The following is a 20,254-nucleotide window of genomic DNA, read 5'->3' on the forward strand; positions in this document are numbered from 1 at the left end:
CAGAGGGTTTTTTTTTTCCTTAAAAATGACTTAAAACCCAAATCTAAGCCTTTAACCACATCTGTAAACCTCACTGGAGACCCTATACTAATTCAAATCTGTGACCTAGTTGGAAAAAATGATTAGTCTTGAATCATTTAAAGTGATTTTCCTTATATTTGGGGCTTTGCCAAAGAATGAAAAAAACCTATAAGGGTAAGGGCAACTGGTGAGGCTGCTGGGCAGCTGTCAGGGCATCTGGATGCACTGGGGAACAATAATTCAACTGTAGAAGTGATTTAGCTAGAAGGCAGAAGTCCAGACAGACAGATTTTATATCACAAGCTTTGTCTGTAAAAGGGATTTTTGAAGCTGTAGATGAGGTATCAAAGCCTGAGAGACAGAAAGTGGTTGTTCAATGGATCAATGGTAGAGGGGGAGTGATGTTCTCCCCCAGTTTCTCTCTAAAACAGGAGATGGGTGTCATTATTTGTGGTAAAAGAGGATAAAATGGCCTCTTTAAATCCCTCAAAATAATTTGGGCAACAAATGAAAGACGCTATGGTGTTTTTACTCTAAAATAGATGCAGGTCTAATAAGAAACCACCCCCACCTCTGTGCCTCTTCCATTATTGCTGCTTCTCACACATCCTCTCCTATACATTACGTCACCTTCAACAGGAAATGAGATGCCACTGCTCAAGGTGTTAAGAGACTTCTGTGTTCTTCTTGTGGGCTTTTATTTCTCCTTTTCCCCGACGTTAAGTATTCATGTGGATGATGTTATTTTCCTTCTTTCCACGGTCCGGGAAAACAGAACTGATTTGGTGCGCGGGCACAAACAAAACATTTAAACCCATCTGCTGTATCTTCCCATGCAATGTTATGCAATATCAGGCTCTCTCAAGGCAACTGATGTCGTTATGTGTGGGTGTGTGCTGCCTGTCTGTGGTCTTTTAAGGTATTGCACTTCAGTTTCTGGTTTAGATTATTCCATTTTCACACTTCTTGTTTTGCACACTAGATGTCAGCATTGAAAATACCTGTGTTTGTGTGTGTGAAAGGATGGGCTGTCTGTTTCAAGAAGCAGTGTCATCTGTATTAACTGCTGACTTAAAGAAAACAAATAAGCTCCTTTTACATCGGTACATGTTCCAGATTTTAAGGGTGTCTGGGATTTATTCAGCAAAGTTATCAAGATAACTCAGTAAACAAACATCCATCTCATTTTACAACACAATGAATTATGTGTTTGTCTCTTCAGACTTATTTATCTTTGTTGCAGCATATTTTGCCCCGAAGCTCTGAGGATGAAGTTAACCTAAAATATGCAACGGTTTGTATTGACTTGCGTGTACTGCAAGTCCTTGCATATATCTATGTTTGTGATAAAGATGCACGCATACACTTCACTCAACAGGATGACAAAAACTAGACCATGGGATAATCTGAATGGAATGCTTGGCCTTGTGCGTGAGCTAGAATGATGCACGATGTGACAAAAAACACAACAGAACATGCAGGCGCTCTTGAAATCTGTGACGCAAAAGAAACATCTGATTTCTGGAACAAAAAAAAAATCCAGTTTTCCTTTTGACGTAAATCTACATCAATAGTGCAGCTGAGAAGGAAAGAAACCAAATGTCAAAATATTTCATGTCTGAAATGTTCTTTTATACTTTCCATATTTTTACAAGTTTTGTTTTGTAGAGCCAGATGGAAATGGAATTAATTGTTTTTGGAGGACCTCAAGGGTAATAAATCTAATAAATCCAATACATTAAAGAGAAAAGTGACAACAGATTAAACAACTATTTGCTCAACCTTCTTAATTCGGGTGGACATGCGTCACCATGAGTCTTGCAGTAAAAGCATATACTGGATGACTGTGGTTTGTCTTACCTCTGACTCACACAAAAGTGTAACAACATCAGCTGGTTGAAACTAACCATTGAACAGACGCTGAAAGATCATTCCATACAGACGTGGCAAAGTGAACTCAGAAGCATGACAGTGTGTGATCTTTGTGTAGAATTTGAACAAGAGCTTAAATTGGAGAAGTATTTGTTGTATGAAAGCCAAAAGTACAGACAAGCTATTTGTAACTTTGGGGTGAATAACACCAGACTCCCCAAGGCCACTGGAAGATATAAAGGGTTAGATAGAAACCAGAGGGTCAGTAACCTTTGTAATGACAAACATCTGCGAGAAAGATATATCTTGTTGAATATAAGAATGTAAGCATCATGAATTGTAGAGAAAGGTAGTTGTGAAAGTATTATTTAAACCTCCCATCTATGTTTAAATCAATTTTGTTATTACAATCACATAAACCAAGTTATTTGTAAATTAAGGGCCTTTTTGAAGAATGTCCTTCCTTTGTTTAAGGATTTGTTGTACTTTAGCCATGCCATGTGCTATTGTTCTGTTATTATTATATGCTCTGTTTGTGCTCCATACCATGTGATCATGGTTTTGAGTCAAAGTAAATGAAACGAAAAAAAAGTCCTGAATGATAAACATCTGATAAATATCAATCTAAGTCAGAACTAGAGCTAAAATTATTGTCATTCAACAGGAAATTAATCAGCAGCTAGATAATCTGTTATTTATTTGGGGCATTTTTCATGACAAAATGGCAAATCTTTTTGCTGTTTTTCATTGTTTTTATCATAACTGAATATCTTAATCAAAATAATCATGAGTTGTAACCCTAAGCAGAACTCTTTCAAAATCAGACCAGACCAGTCAAGACAAATTAAACATGTTATTTGTCCCATTCAGTCATTGGTCCTTAAGTCTTGACTGAAATAAAGCTTGTTTAAGAATCAAAGTAAAGCAGTTGAAAGTTGGAAGTACAAATAGATTACTCATTAGCATCAGTCAGCCCCAGACTTCCTGAAGTACAGAAGAATATTAGCATATGAGTCAAAGGTCAAGCAGTTTTCAGGAACTACTTGTCAGCCCCATATAACCACCGGGATGCTAATGTCTCCCTAGAGCGGAGCAAACAGTAGCCACTGTAAAAACCAACCGTCACCTCTGACCCCTCTTCCCAAAGTTGCCCCTTTTTCCCGCTATTGATCCTTCAGATTGCTCTGACGTTGAGGGTAAGTGTGAGAATTCTCTTCCAGATAAAGGCATTTGAGGAGTCATTACCTATAGCTCATCCAGAGTGTGTGTGTGAAAACTCTCCATACAGCACTGAAATGGACCATTAAAGTCTATTGCCGTTGGTGTTGGTGGTGGTGTGTGTGCGGTTCAAAGGTTGCCCCATTTCTTCCTCAGCAGCTTTTAACTCCTCTGATTCCAGGAGAGGCAGGTTTGGGGTCAACTGGATAACCTGACGAATGCAGGAACTCAGCTTTGAAATACGAGGAGTTACACATCAGGTAAGCAGCGCTCATAAATCAAGCTGATTGAACAATGACTTTGATGTGTTATCTGTGAAACTTCTCATATAGTTGGGCTCTAATTTTAAAATGTCTTTAAACACTTATTTTAATTATTTCCTAGTTTTCGGGGAGTCCCACAGACCCCACTGCTGTACATTTATAAATACAGTAATAATTGCATAATCGTCCTTCTTCTAAAAATCCAATATGTACAGTAGAAAAGTATTAAAATGGTAACATTTCCCTTTGACACAAATTGAGCTTTGATGCAGTATATAAAATAAAGATATGACCTAAAAAGCATCATGATTACACTGAATAAGGAAATATTTCATGTTTTATATGTTATATGGGCTATTAATGAACAAAAATACATTTATTTTTGTTTACCAAAAAGTCAATCACAGACAAAGAAATGTACAATATGTTATTGTATGTGTTACATAAGTTTGGGATCAATTGGACTCCTGAGAGGTTGAACACCTTGTTAGACGAACAAACTTCAATAACAGAAATCCAGAAAGACTTATTTGGGATTTGGGAGGGTGTTGCTGCCTAAAAAGTGCTGTCAACAACAATTATAGAACATACATTATATTTAAACATGTTTTACAGCTGGAGTCTCAGAGCCCAAACAGAAGTAATATGAAATTCTTTTTGCAGCGGACTTCTGAAACGTGTCATAAATTCAACTCAAAATGATGTTAATAAACAATACTTCTATATAATTAGTTAAAGTATCAAGGTGACGAATGTTAAATGTGTTTTGGTGCAAGTGCGTATGTGTGCACGCGTGTGTGTGTGTGTGTGTGTGTGTGTGTGTGTGTGTGTGTGTGTGTGTCTGCAGCCAAATTACTTGAAACAATTACTTCTGTCTGTCTGGACTTCTACTTTTTGACCTTTTTGAGAGGTCTCAGGGTCTCCAGGATGTAAAACTATTAAAAGATAGCCAAAAATTACTTCAAGGATGAGTTTAAAAACATTTCTTTCTAGAAAAGGCTGTCCTTTATGAACATATTCTTATTCTATTCTCATCTTAATCACCCTTCCCTGATACTTTTTTATGTCCCTCAACAGATAAAATGAGAGCTCTCACACTACTGCTAATGCTCTTTACAGTTTCTGGATATTCATACGTCTTGCAACCCGGTAAGTACCACATTAAGCCCACTTAACATTTCAAGCACAAAAATATGCTGGGCCATGCATGAATATAATGTCAGTGAGAATCTTGTTTTAGAAATAAAGATATAATCTGTAATTTATTCTGGTAACAACATTCCTACAATGGGTCATAAAATTTGCACTTCCATGCAAATTGTTTCAAGGGCTTTTCAAAGGGAATGCTAACTGCTGTAATGCTAACATGTTACCTGTTTACAACATGTTTAGGATTCTGTTTTGCAGAATTTGTGTTTGAAGTCTATTAGAAAGTGAACTATTTAAGTGGTTTTCTATCTGTATTGTCCTTCAGGATTGACAGTGACACAAATAGCTGGGCTGGACAGGGGTGATTTGAGAAGGGAGCCGCTGAGAGATGCCTCTATATCAGCGGGAGAGAGAGAAAAGGCTGCCAAGTCCAGTGAGGGAAGGGAAACTGAGGAGAAACAGAGGAGAGACAGACTGACCCCAGAGACAAACCCCATGAGAGAGACTGTCAAGAATGAAATGACCGTGGAGGAAAGGAGGAAAGATGGGCTGACTCCAGAGACAGACCCAGAAAATAAGAGGATGGAGGAACAGAGTGAGGATAACATCACTAAAACCAGGAATATCCAAGAAATCCTAGAAAGTAATCAGGGGAATGAGACAATAAGTGAGGAAAGGCTGACTTCTGAGACATTTTCGGATCGTGTTATTTTAGGAGAAGACACAAAACAACAGAAATACTCTACAGCTGACATGGTGGAGGTTTTAGATAAAGAGGTTGAAGTGGCGAGGACAGAGGATGGACTGAATATGGTCACAAATTCAGAAAATACAGATAAAACTGAGGAGAGCAGGAGAGTCCTGACAGATAACACAAAGAAGCTGAAGCTAGAAAAAACAGTCAATAGTCATAATACAAGAGCACAAGAGAAAGGAGAGGATGATGAGACACATGTGAAATTTAAGAAAAGCAGTGAAATGGAGAAGAAGAAGCAAGAAGTATTGGAAGAGGAGAGAGAAAGCAAGCTGGTTGCAGGGATTAATGTTCATGAGGTGATTAGAGGAGATGTTCATGAGGATGGAGAGAAGATATTGATTTTAAAAGAAGAAAATGTGGGAGTAGAATATAAGGAAATAGAGAATGGTGAAGGAAATAAAAGAGTAGAAGAGGGGGAGGACATAAAAAATGCAAACCATAATGACTTAGCAGAAAGAGAAAAGGAAGATCACATAGTAATTAGCAATGTCACACCTCCTTTAAGCATATCCTCTTCTCAACTGGGGAAAGAATCAGAGATTCCTGACACAATTCAAATTGTCACTCAGTCTCAAAATCCTCCTTCTGCTCATCATCATAATGTCCCACCACCACCTCCGGTTACACCCACACAAGATCCTCCAGTCTTCTCTCACCCTCCCACCCCTGACACCAAAATTAGTCCTCAGTTCTTCCCTCTTTCTGTCACTCTTCCCAATCCTACAACAATCAATCACATCTTAGTCTCAACAGTGTCTCCTGGCGAGGTGAAGACTGTCTCGCTCATTGAAGATCTCCTCACTGAGGTGTTACAAAGTCCTGGGCATCATCTCAAGCAAAATGAACTGGAAGTGAAGGCTAGCCCAAATTTAGAAGATGTAATGGTCAAAAATATATTGAGGAAACCTGCGTGGAAGGACCCACAAACCACACATAAAGCAGAGGATACAAGGGAAATAAACACTGTTGTTAAACCAAAAGAAGAAATGATCCCCAAGGTGCAAGGAGCAACACCACAACCCAAAGAGGCAAAGTTTATCACCAAAGATTTAAAAACCAAAGAGCCAAATCCAACACCAAATGAAAATAATTCCACTGCTAAACCGGCCAAGCTCACACATAAACCAAACACAACACAGCCCACAGGCAGACCCAAAACTGTTAAATTAATGGAAAATCACACCAAACTTATAGTGAAGCAAAATAAAGCATCTCCCACCCAACCTCAACAGACCAAAGTGCAGTTGACAACGGCCAAAACACCTTCAGTGAGGCCAATGAAAATCAACAGAGGCAGTAAAAATAAGACAATTAAGAAGTCCAAGGAAAAGCAGAGGAAAAAGGACAATAAAACCCAAAAGCCATCAAAAATGAAGCAGGTTACCGAGCCAACACATTTCCCTTACTTTATGGACCACTACTGTCCTCCTGATTGTGCCTGCTATGGAAGGTAAGACATTAAGGATATTGAACAAAACTTCATAAATGATACTAGGTCAAACTCGGTATGTGCTCAAATAAACTTTCAAACTGACTGTTGGTTAAATTACTTTACTTAAACATTTAAGTCAATTATTAGGCAAAATGTCCAACGTTTACTGATTTTATGTTCTCCAATGTGAGAATGTGCTGCATTGTTTATAGTTTCATATATTTAAATGGGATATTTTGCGGTTTTGGACTGTTAGTCAGACAAAAGTAATACAATTTTCTGATATTTTATATAATATTAATAAATTATTAATTGATTAATTAAAAAAAGATAGATTAATCATTAAAGGAATAGTTTGACATTTTGGGAGAATATACACTCATTTGCTTTCTTTTCCAAAATTGATGAGAAGATTGAGACATGAGAGTGGTATCAATCTTCTCATCTAACCCTCATCAACAAAGCATATTTCCTAAAATGTTGAACTGATCCTTTAAAGAAAATGATAGTTGCAGCTAAGGTTTTCTTATGTGTTATGGCATTATAATATTTGTGACTGGGAGCACTGGTTTCGGAAAGATTTGGAGATCTCCTAATGTATAATATATCTTTAATCTCATTTTGTATTGTTTTTCAGAGTGGTCCAGTGCTCTGACAAAGGTGTGGATAAGGTTCCTTACGGTATCCCTTATAATGCCCGTTACATCCTTCTGATGAATAACCACATCGACAGCATCCAGCTGGACCTGCTCAATGAATACGTGTCTATGGAGTTCCTAGTGTTGAGCAACAATCGCCTCACAGATGGTGCAATAGAAGGGGCATTTGAGGGGGTGCCAGCTCTGAAACGCCTCTACCTGGATAGTAACCTCCTAGAGAGTGTGCCAACTGACCTTCCAGTGTCTCTTGAGGAGCTTCGCCTGGACAATAACCACCTTAGTGTGATGTCAGAGGCTGCCTGGGCCCGGTGCCCCGGTCTCTTGGTTTTAAGTCTCAGCAACAACAGCCTGGGGAATGGATCAGAATCCCTCCCTAATGCAGTGCTTTCTCCTCTGTGCCACCTGCGCACACTGAACCTGGATCACAACCAGTTAACTTCGGTCCCTCTAGGGTTACCCCTATCCATCAAGGAGCTGTACCTAAAAGGGAACCTCATTGAGCAGTTCCGTGGAGGAGCCTTCAACGGGATATCAGAGCTGGTGGTGTTAGATCTGAGTGCAAACAGACTGACAAACAAAGGTCTCCTCAGAGATTCCCTCCTCAATGCAACTCACCTGGAAAGCCTCAATTTAGAGGGGAACAGACTAAAACAAGTGCCAAGACACCTTCCCCACTCACTAAAAACGCTAAATCTTGAGGGCAACCTCATATCTTCCATTAAGAAAGCGGCTTTCAGCACCTTGAAAAACCTGGAGCACCTGGGCTTGGCAAGGAATAAGATCTCCAAAGTGGTACCAGGTGCATTCCGAACATTGCCCGTCCTGCACCAGTTAGACCTCTGTCACAACACCTTGCGCCACGTGCCCAGACAGCTGCCACAGGGTCTACACTCCGTAGCACTCACCCACAATAAGATTCAATCAGTACCTCGGGATGCTTTCTGCTGGGGCGATAAAAGTTTGGCTCTCAGCAGGCTCGTGCGAGTGCAGTTGGAACAAAATTTAATTGATATAGGTAAATTGGATGCACAGGCTTTTAGATGCTTAAGGGGATTCCAGGTGGTGCACTTCTACTGAGCCATTGAACCTACACAGGAAAAGATACAAACTATTGTACTGCTAGGACTATTTATGCATACAAGTAAATATATATATTTATGACTCCTCTACTTTGTAAGCCTTATCCAAGACCTGTTGTGAATGTCATTGCTATGCCAAAAAGCAACTGCCCAACGTGGTAAAGAAATATTGTGTTCAATTTATTGCACGTAATCCATTCATTGCTCAATTTCCGACTGCTTTTATGTCAATAGTTCTATTCCCACTGGCTGTTTTTCCCAACAAGCCATAGGGGTTGGTGAATAATAGATTACATGCAAGAGAAATATCCTAATCAAATTATCTGTAACCAAAATTATCTGATTCAAACTTCAATCCATTTCCAAAGCAGAACAAGTTTGAATAATTTACTACCTTCCAGGCAACATTTGGTTTCCATTCATTTAAAAAAAATAATTTGCAGACTCTTGAAACTTGAGTGAGATAGACACATTTGTCACATTTATTTTTCACCATGCTAGCAGCAGCTCCAGGGAGGGCACGCCAGTCGATCAGCCCGCCACTTTAGTCCAGACTGAAATATCTAAACAACTCTTTGATGGATTGCCATGAAATTTTGTACAGACATTTATGGTCCACAGAGGATGAAGCTTAATGACTTTGGCGACCGCCTGAATTTTCTTCTAGTACAGCCTACAGGTGAAGTTTTTCACATATCCACTCAACATCCACTCGATGGATTACCATGAAATTTGGTGCAGACCTTCAGTTCCACCTATAAAGGAGAGTTTCAATGCTGCCCTGCTGGCAGCTGCATTAACAAAAACATTACTTTGATGAAGGAATAAATGTGTTCCTGTAATGGATTATCTATCTCAAGCACAAGCACAAGACCCTGCAAGATGATTTTCCTACCATAGTGAAATGAATGACTCCCTGTAAGTTAGGAATCCGTATAAAAAATGCTTTGGAAACTTGCCAGAGGTAATGTTGAAGCAACTATGACTTCACTTTTAGCCAGTGATGTAAATATTGTAAACTTGATGTGAATTCAATAAAGTTCCCTATAACAGTGAAACAACAGCTGACAACTCTTAAAAAGAGTTCTGTGTGAAAGTATTTGTCTGGAAAATATTAGATTTTTAGGAATAGCGGTCAAAATTTAGTTGTTGTAGAAATGTTTCCAAGTCACCACATGTAGCTTTCTTCAGATCAAACCCCACAAATCACCTGAGGGATTTACACAGAGTATGGAACAGGTGATTCAAATCAGTGAGCAATCAACATGAACATAGAAATAGAGTCCATAAAGCCTTCATCCATTGTAGGAACTATCAAATGCAAAAATAGAAAATCACATAGTAAAAATCACAAAGTAGACATGTTTATTCATATAATGCATCCTAGTCACACATATAATATTTTAGGTTCAGTAAAAAAAAAAAAAGAACAAAGATTTGTCTCAAAATGTATTCCACGAAATGTGTAAATATAAATCTTCAACAATAAGAATCACAGTGCGAAAATTATAGAATGAAAAAGAAAAACATTTGGAAGCATATAGATAGACAAGATAAGGATACATGAAAATGCATTAACACGCCCCTGTCAAAATAGCATATCTAGTACAACTCACAGCCTATTGGCAAAATGAGAGTTAGTTAATATTGTGCTGTCAGTAAATGCAAACACAAAGAAAAAAATATATTTTTGGATTTGAACCAACAAAGAAAGAAAACCATTGAAGAAACAACAACAAGTCGAATTCAACGTTGATGTAAAATGTAGAATCAGATATTTACAACAAAACTTTGTTCTGTCTGTATTAAACCCTTCATATTGTGTGTGTGCTTTGGATGCACGTGACTGTAATTTTTACTTTGTGATTTTTACATTGTGATTTTCTCTTTTGTGTTTCGTACTTTCTAAAATAACGGATATATGGGTGTGGGAGGCTTTTCTCTGCAATGAATGACCTCTCTATGGATTTTGTTTCTATGTTTATGTTGATTACCCTGTGAGGTCACTGATAGGAATCACCTGTTCTATAGTTTATATGTGTTAGTCAGATTACATTTTTAAAAATCTAAGCATGTCTATGTGTTTTTTCTTTAGTTCTACAGAGACAGGGAGACATATCACCCTCAAATATTTCATATAAATTGTGTCACTCTTAGTTAACTTTATCAAATGTTTATGGCAATCAAGAGAGCACAAAGCAATCTATGGTTCAAAGGCCAAATTGTATACCTACATTTTGCATATCTGAGCTTTTAAACAACCACCAGGAGTAAAATGTTTCTGCCTGAAATGCAAAATGACCAAAGGCAAAGCCACCAAAGAAAAGAATTGTTTATAACAAGCTAGAATGAAACAGTTTGTTATTTGAGCTTTCCCAGAGTTGAATTTTATTTGAGATTTCCTTAACTTTTGGTTTGCGCTATCATTACTGGCTGGTACAGATTAAGAGGAGAAAACATGGTGGGGAAAAAAATATATCTGGCAGCATTAACAGTTTAAAGCTCCAAAGTCAATTTTCCCATGCTATTAAATGGACACTGTTCCAAATGTTCCACTGTGAAGCATTTTCACCATTTTCCATAAACAAATCAGCCAAAGTTGTTGTTTTCATACCATGTTTGTGCAGTGACTTTCCCCTAGAGATTCACATAACGACAAGAATGTCATTACCTTGTCAGGATCCACACAATGTCAATCATGGAAATGATCAACGACAGCGTTGTTCAAACAATATCTTAGAAACGGTCACATAATAATATAAATGTGACTAGAATTAATCTGAAACATATGTATTACATGCTATTCATTTTACAGGCTAAATGAACTGTTCTAATCTGCAACATAATTTGGTTTCTATGATACCAAGGTATAAAAAAAAACCCCAGTAAGGATGAATAAAAAATGGTGTGATGGGTTATTTCATGGAGCAACAACAAACAGAAGATTTTATTGCCAAGGCTAACTTGTGTATTTATTCATTCATGCAGTATATACCTGTGGTAGCTCCTCATGCTTTTTTTTCTCATAAGCTCCCATGCAGTTCAGTTTCAGTAAACAAGTCAAAATAAAAAGACTCAGTTATGAAATACAAATGTTTTTAATAAAATGTCCACTAGATGGCAATAATGTATAGGTAAAATAATTTTGATGAGGGCCACATCTGTTTTAAGTGTGTAAAATGAGATACAAAAAATATTAGGAGCTTGAATTTGGCTCAGTCCCAGTTGCCAAATAAGAAATTGTGATAATTAAAATGCATATGCTTCAGGATGTTTGTCTTGTGGGGAAAATGGTGTATTTAAGGCTTGCGCCAGACTGGAAAAGCAGCAATTCAAGCACCACATACTTAAATACAAACATACACAACGGAGGTATGAGTAATGACAAAGATTTTTACAGAGAAGTAAGAATGTTTATGAACTTCTTTTGCAATAATGTGGGGGTATTCGACTTGACCGCAAGCCTGGAAAAAAATACAAAGGGAGATAAGTGAAGAAGCGGATTTTTCCTGTAAGAGAAAAGCAGAGGGGAAAGCAAAAGTGGAGAAAACGCTTTAGCCCACGTGGAGGTGCTTAGCACGTTTCTCCCTTTTCCCTCTTTCCCTCGTTCTAATAAGTTCACTCAGCGACGTGGCACTGCACCCATAGAGCCTGGGAAAGAAGAGCAGGAGGAGGGGGACGAGAGGGAGGGCCAGGAGGAGGAGGGGGGAGAGTGAAGAGGAAGACAGAGTGAAGGGGAGGAGGAAGGGCTTGAAGGATGGATCCAGGCTTCACTGGCTCAGCGCGTGTCCAGATGGGAAGAGCTATGGCTGGGCAGGGAGCTCACCAGCACCTCCCTACGGTCCAGCAGGACCCTGACCCCGTATCACAACGCCACATGTCTACCTGGATCCACTGGAAACCCTCCTCCCTTCTTCTTTTTCTCCTTTTTTCCCCCTTTCTTCTTCTCCCTCTGTCTCTTTTTCTCTCTTTACCTTATTTTCTGCCTCTATTGAACACATGCATGCTTTTCTTTCGCTCACTCGATCACCTTAAGAGTGTGTGTGCATTCGTGCATACGTGCATACCTACCTGTGTGCACACTTGTTTCCACAGTCGTCTGGTGTGTGTGTGTGTGTGTGTGTGTGGGAGTCGCATACGTAATGATCAAGTGAAGTCTTTCCTTGACAGAGTCTGAACCCATGTGCTCATTTAAGTAGTTTGGCAGATGGTGAATTTATTTGCGTACCTCTGTATCCTGTGCTGGATGTCGTCTGATATTTAAGCTTATCCTAACAGGAGGTTTGCAGGATTAGTAGTAGTAAGGGCGCTTACTACCACCCTCTCTGAGGAAAGCCTGTTGCCTTTTTTGTCAGTGAGTATCACCCATTTGCCAGAGTTACCTGCATTGACGACATTCCTTAGATCTTAAATAATGAGCTTTCTTTCTTACTCCGCCTTTTCTTTCCTCTCTCAAATAAAGACCATTATTGTTTTTCACGTAGAGATGACTTATAAGGCAGTGCAATCAGATATACTGCAATGCTGCAGCCAAAACCACAAACACTTAATCAACCATCACTCTTCTCCTTGGAAGGAGATGACACAGCTCCTCACTGTGCATGAAGTGGTAATACTTGAACATCTTGTCATTAGTATCTATACAGTTTTTTTTTTTATCTTTGCCTGACTTTATGCCTTCACAAAAAGAGCCTTTCTGTCCCATATGTGTGAATAATCAAATGAAAATGCAAAATACCTTTGTGATTCTTCTGTTCTAATGCTGACCACATTTAGTATGTTCTTATGGGAATCTGACCACAAGAGAGAATAGGAAGACAAAAGAAAAAAAAAAAGAACAAAGGGAACAGGATATTAAACCAAACCAGCCAGCCAGATGAACAGACAAACAGACTGGCACACAGAGTCGTGGTACTATTCAGCTGTCATTCCTCTTCTCATATTTGTAAAATCTGGAGGCCTCTTTGCCAAGATGCATCATGAGCTTGAAAAAAGGCTGCATTTAGTCAAAAATCTTTATGAATCTGTTGGCCCACACTGACAGCTTGTAAAGGCAAATGCTGCAATTCCAAGAAGCAACTGATTGAAATGTTAAATTGTCTGTATAAGACATTCACAAATTGTGGCAAGAGAATTATAGAAAACATATAAATGGGAAGTTAATATGTTTCAATGATGGTGGTGATTGACAGCATATAATTTGTGGCTGTTCCTCTCATATACAGTAATCGAATGCAGTTGTAAGAAGGTGCACACAAAGATGCAGTTTTGCTGTGAATAGGGATACTTGCCCATCTATGTCTCTCTTTTTCTCTTTCTCACACACACACACACATCTGTTTGTGTTACTGTACTGTACCGTGAAAACCTTCCATTGATTGCGTTCATTCCCCAAGCCCACCCCAAACCCTAAACTTGGCTATCTCCGCCAACTTAGCCTTACACCTTAAATCAAAGCAAGCCTAATCTTAACTCCAACCTTAAATCTGAACTCTGAAGTTAGGATTGACCACAATGACCTCACTCTCCTCTGAAACTCAAACTTAATCTTACAAGGATTAAAAAAAAAGTCCTTGTGAAGGGTTAATATGTCTGCCTCTGATTCAGAGCAGAGTGCTATTGCATGTGTGAGAGGGAGGTGGCGCCTGAGTTAGCCGAGAGAAGGGGGTGAAACACAGAAGGGAAGAAAGGAAAGAGGGAGGGGAGAATGAGAGGGAGGAGGGGATAGAGAGAGAAACCATGGGAGCCAGAGGGACCTAGACACACACACATACAGCCCATCATCTGCTCCTGGCCTAGACCTGCACTGACAACACACACATGCACAAGCATACAGTTCACAGATTTGGCACTAGGTCACAGACAAGCATGTATGTAGAATGACATGCTCTATACCGTCAGATTGTACAGTTCTGCATATATGAGTCTACACACACATGTAAATGGAAAATATCTGGCAAGGCCTACCCCCTGCCAATACACACATATATGCACACATTGCACACATATGCACCCTGTTATTCAGGGGCTCCACAAGGGGGCCTATGAGTGTTCCACTTCTTGCCCAGAGACTGCAAGTCCTGCTCTAAGGCATAATCGTAGCAGAGCAAATTAGTCTCTGTAGCTTCTGGTTACAATCCTAACTACACCACACTCAGACATAAAAAGATAAGATCAACTAAATACTATAACGGATGCTGTTAAAAAGATATAAATCTACATTTATTAGTTATTTGGCTGTTAAGAGAAAAGAGCGGTTGGGGTGGTGTGAGAGAGACTGTCACGCATGGAGAGATGGCACCCCTTCATGGTCTTTTATTTCTTTGCTTTCCATTAACATGCTGCTTAATGTTATTTGAATGTTCTGGCAATTGTAAACCTCAGCCACAACTACCTGCCAGTCAGAAGGGACTTCAAACAACACTTCCAGTCACAGAACCTCATATACTCAATCACAACAGCCAAATGGTGGATTTTATTAGGTGGGTATGGGTGTTGATGAAATATAATAATTTGATATTCATTTTTCAGATTGTTAATATTTAGGAATGAATGAATGCACAATAGTAGTCAGACCTGCCAACTTAGACATACTTTGTGGTCTTGCTCACAAGTTCCAACTCAGACTTGACTAAATGCTGGGTGGCTGTTAAACTGACATAAAATAAAGCTGCCAACTCTTTACCTCCATATATTAGATGTGATGGTTGTTTACCATTTAAGTCAATATCTGTTTAGCTTTCAACAGATTTTCCTGCCAATGGCCATTTGTTTGAGACTTTTGGCACTGAGACTCCTGCAAATAGCAATTACTGTATGTGCATGGAGCCAACCTGGGGTCTCTGTTCTCTTTTCAGGATAAGGAAAACATAATTGTTTCTTGTCTATCTGCATCAAACATTTCTGGGCAAATTGCATGTGTATTCTTTCCATTATTTCTTTCACAATCTCCAGTGTTTGGAAATTGATTCATGTGGTGACCTTAAAGTCTGTGTAAAGGAAAATCAGCGATTTCTTTTTAAAGAGATTATACATGTTAGAAAAGAATTGTTGAAAACATGTGAAAAGTACTGTGAACAGAACTATGTACTACTGAATTGTGGAGTTAGACTGTTAAACTGTTTTTCACCATTTCTGTGTTCAGGATATTTTGGGCGGGCCTGAAATGTGGGCTCGATGATGTAGAGGGGTTACTAGCATGACCCCTCTCTCAATATATAAACACTAGGGCACACATACTTATAGTACATACTTATAGTTACTATTTTTACAGCTGGTAAGTTTACCAACTTTCATTAGAGACAACTTCAGATCATCCACTGTTACTGGTGAATGGGGACATTTTCTGTCAATATTAGTGCTCGAGGAGTTATTTTAAACCCAGCTGAAGTGTTCATTGAGGAGTGGAGCCGCCAGTGGCTTCGGCTTCAGCACCAGTTGTTCGGCTGAGAGGACAGGTTGAGTCAACAGACACGGCACCGGCAGCATCCAACACCAGCCACTGTCCACAGCTTCGGCTTCAACACCGGTGGTGCAGCTAGGAGGTCCCTGGCCAGACGGAGAGCATTTGCCGGGCAGCACTTCACCAAAAAGCACGGTGTAAGAGGCAGTTTCTCCAAGGATGACAGCCACAATGAAGCCTCCAAGGACTTTACAGTAGCAAAGTTAGTAACATTAAGTGCATGGAAAAAAAATTTACAATTTAACATAACGATGATTGTCGATGGATCGCTTGTTATGTAGTCATTTAAGTTACATTTTTACTGATGCAAGTCCACGTGTACCTACAAAATATGTGCCAAAATATACAGTGACTCCTAACGTTACTTTATTTTTAAAATATCATCAATGTTGCTTGCCTTAAACCTTCAAACAAGACCTACTTTAAATTTTGTATTTTTTTTACAGGAGTTTGGTATGAGCATTGCTAACTAAGAGGCTGTTCAGTTGGGCCGTGTTTTCAGCACCTTCAGCGAACACATCCCCAGTGTTTCAGAGCAGAGAATACTGCTTATTTTTCCATGATTTTAAAACCTAATTTTATATTCTTAGCAATTTTTTTTAATCATTCAATTTTTTTTAGTGTAACAAACTCTCATAAACTCATATTTATTATTGCTTTACACAGACTTTAATAACTATCATTCAATTTACGTTTAAGTTCTAATAAATTTTAAGTTCTGCTTTTCCAACATCTTGCAATTGGTAATCAATAATTAGCATTCTTCTTGGATCCCTGCATTGATGTCTATATCAGTCACACTTCATTTCCGCTTTTACCACAATGTGATCACTGGTTTTGATAATAAGAAACATTGTTCCATATTTGTGAATTTTGTCAAAAGCTGTTGATACAGTTGATCATTCCTTACTTTTACGATTAACATGTGTTGGCTTGGAAGAGACCTGTGCGTGGTTCAAGAGCTAATCATCAAACAGATGTTGTGTAAGGGCAGACAAAGACAAATCAAAATTCGTGCTGGATGGATATGCCACAGGGATCCATTTTGGTTCATGCGCTTTTCACCATATTTACACTGTAAATCGTCTCTTCCATATTTGTAAAATACATTTTATGCAGATGATACTGTCTTATACTGTGAAACTTATGTTGCTCAATTAGCCAAAGAGATAAGAACTCTCTTTTTTTAATAATGCACTGCAATGCTTATTCACCTAAGATCCATATATAGACACAGATTCAGATCATTTTTATATTTCCACTGTGATAGGTTATAATAGAAGCCACACAATACTGGCATCTGTCTTCCAATTTTTTTATTCACATCACATATAGTCAGCCATGACTGAGAAATGTAACAAGTAGTGTTTATTCTTCTACAAAGTCATTGTTTCATTGTCAATGCTCACATACAGTACATCTCCTTAACTTCACAACTGTTATCAATAATTGTTTGTTATAATTTCCTGCCTGCAATTGGTTTAACTAAACCTGCACTCTGGTAATGATTCTTGTGTGATCTTTACATTAATATTATTCATGTGTTAGTGAAACTGTAAAGAGGACAATTTCTGTTAAAGAGTACATATGTACAGCCCGTTAAATACATTTTAATATTATCTTTCTTTATCTGGTTTAACAGTGTGTTTATCAGTATGCAAATTTATGTGTCCCTTTGTTTCAACACCTAAATTTGGAGTTAAAGTCTTCATTCAATTAATGTATTGTTTAGAAGGTTGGCCTAGTGAAAATCCACCTGAAATGGCTGTCATGTCTGAACAGACTTCATCTTCTTCTGCTTGGATTTGAGGTTTATCTCCCTATTTACTTCCTGAAAATTCTTGGCTTTACAGTGAACAGGTCAGTGAAAGAGAAAACCCCTTAAGCCTTCAGGTGTCCACCCAACGTGAATGAAAACAAGTCAAAACCACAGACAGGCTTTAATGGCATTCCATGTGGTGCTTGTAATATATATATTGCAGGGTTTGTTGATGAAGCAACTTTTATTAACTCTTATTTAGGAAGAAGATTTTGTTTTTATCATCTAATGGAAATATCACATCTCTACCTCTAGAATGTGAATGAGCCAATACGTGTCGATCAGTTTTGACTCTGCAAGCCAGTGGCAAATCAGGTGGACTGCAGCTTGCTTTCTTGTCCTGAACCATCTGTCTGCCTCAGGCGTAGTGTCAAAAACTGTAAACCAGGTCACCACAGGAAGCATTTTTTTCTGTTTCTTCAGCTTCCTGTGTTGGCTATTAGCTCTTAATCAAAGTCTAGACAGGTTAGTATGATGCAAACCAGGTCACTAACAGCAAAACATTGTTCGAAGAATCTAAAAATAGTGGGACAAAGAGACAGACAGTGAAAGAACAGGCACTTTGAGCCTTTCAAATGAATAATTAAGAAGGATTTTTTGCTTGTGCATGTCTCCTGAGGATGGAATACTAGAACACAGGGTCGGACTAGAACACAGCGTTTTCCATGCTAAGCAGCAGACATTACCTAAGCAATAATTCCCCCACTCCCATTTTTACTGATGTCTGTTTTGAATGTCAATGAGCAGAAAGTGAGGCAGACAAAGCCAGTTGAGTCATTAAAGGGGATGTAAGGAAAGAACGACTAAGAACTCTGCAAGGACATTTGCTAACATTTTTCTGGACCTAAAATGCAACACCACATTACATGACCCAAATGTATTACTAGGGCTGTAAACAATAATCAACACATCACCTGACATCCTAAATCAAATACTGTCATCATTTAGCCCTGAGTCATTTGACATGAGAGTTTGCTTGACTTCCTGTTTTGCTTCTCATTTGACAGCTATAAAGTGATTTAACGCTGGCAACAAATGGCAAATCAGAGGGGATTTCTTTCTCTGATCACAGCGGATATTACACAGCTTTAATGTAAGCAGTTTGAGATGTGATGCAGGCTAAGGGAGGTTGGCAAACAAGGGCATGGGTGCCTGGATGCTTTGAAGAAAGAGAGACAAGTCTAGACATAGGAAGATACCGAGGGGAGTGGGGTAGTGTGTAAATATTCTGCTGTTTCACCTGGGAGTTTGTCCACAAATTTATCACGGTTAAATATGTCAATCAACAACTTTAGTGAGATCGACAAATTTGCCATGTTGCCAGAAACACGGCTGACTATCTAGTAGGGGTGGCACCGAATCCGAATCCGGTATTCGGAAAAGCACAAATAGTGGGTTTTTATGAATATTTATTGCGTACAAATATTTTTAAAATTATTTGTTTTCTGGAAGAAAAATAAACATGTCAAATAACAACGCGCAGGTTGAGACTCATAACATAGTAAGGTTACATCACTGTCTGTGTCTGTATCATGAGTGTATAAATAGCTACAGATCTCTCAGCTGAGCTGTGGCTTAGTGGTCAGCACAGATGTCCATGGTCTGGGACACTGGGGTTAGAGACCTGGTGTGGGAACCCATCTTTGCAAGATGTGTAGTAAAACAAAAACAGGATTTTTTTTTTTCTTTTATTCGAATACAAATACAAATACTTTTGCTGCCTCAACAAATACAGATACAAATACAAATACTGGCCTCTCTGCACATCCCTACTATCTAGATGATCTGAATATTAATACAACAGCCAAATTAGTCCTGTGGTTTTCATTAATTATAAAGTTAATTACTCATAACAGACGTTTAAGTCAAAACAGCAATGATAAAAATATTAACTGTAGCTCAAACTTTCCACAATGCTACTTGCGTTATCTCATTTAAGCAAAACTTATGCTTTTTCAAAAATAACATGTAAGCTTCTGTGTGAACCTAAGGGTAGCAGGGGTAACCATAGGTTGCAGAAAGGTCGACGTTCAAACCCCCCAAATCCCAACAACACATCCTATGGACCAGTGTGTCAAGCAAGTTGATTGGTTGATTCAGTGCCTGTAGGGTTGTGAATCCCAAGCAGACATGAAAACAAGCATAAACATATTACATACAAGTATGAAAGAAACAGCCACACAAACGTCTCCTAGTGACCCCCATGCATGTTCATCTATGTGCAACCCAGAGAAGCATAATTCCAACCTTAAACTACATTGCACAAATTTTCTAAGAGTCCAAACTACATAGCTTATGATATCAAGACTATGTCTGTCATCTCTGCTATGTCATGCTAGTGGCTCTGTGAAGATGCACTTAGGTGCTTTGGGCTAAATGCTAACATCAACATGCTAACTTGTTCAGAATGACAATGCTGACATGCATTATTAGCAGGCATAATATTTATCATGATTACCATCTTATCCTAGCAGGTTAGCATGCTAATGTTTGCTAATTAGAACTAAACAGAAAGTACAGCTG

The sequence above is a fragment of the Thunnus thynnus genome, chromosome 23 (assembly GCF_963924715.1).
Source record: "Thunnus thynnus chromosome 23, fThuThy2.1, whole genome shotgun sequence".
NCBI lineage: Eukaryota > Metazoa > Chordata > Actinopteri > Scombriformes > Scombridae > Thunnus > Thunnus thynnus.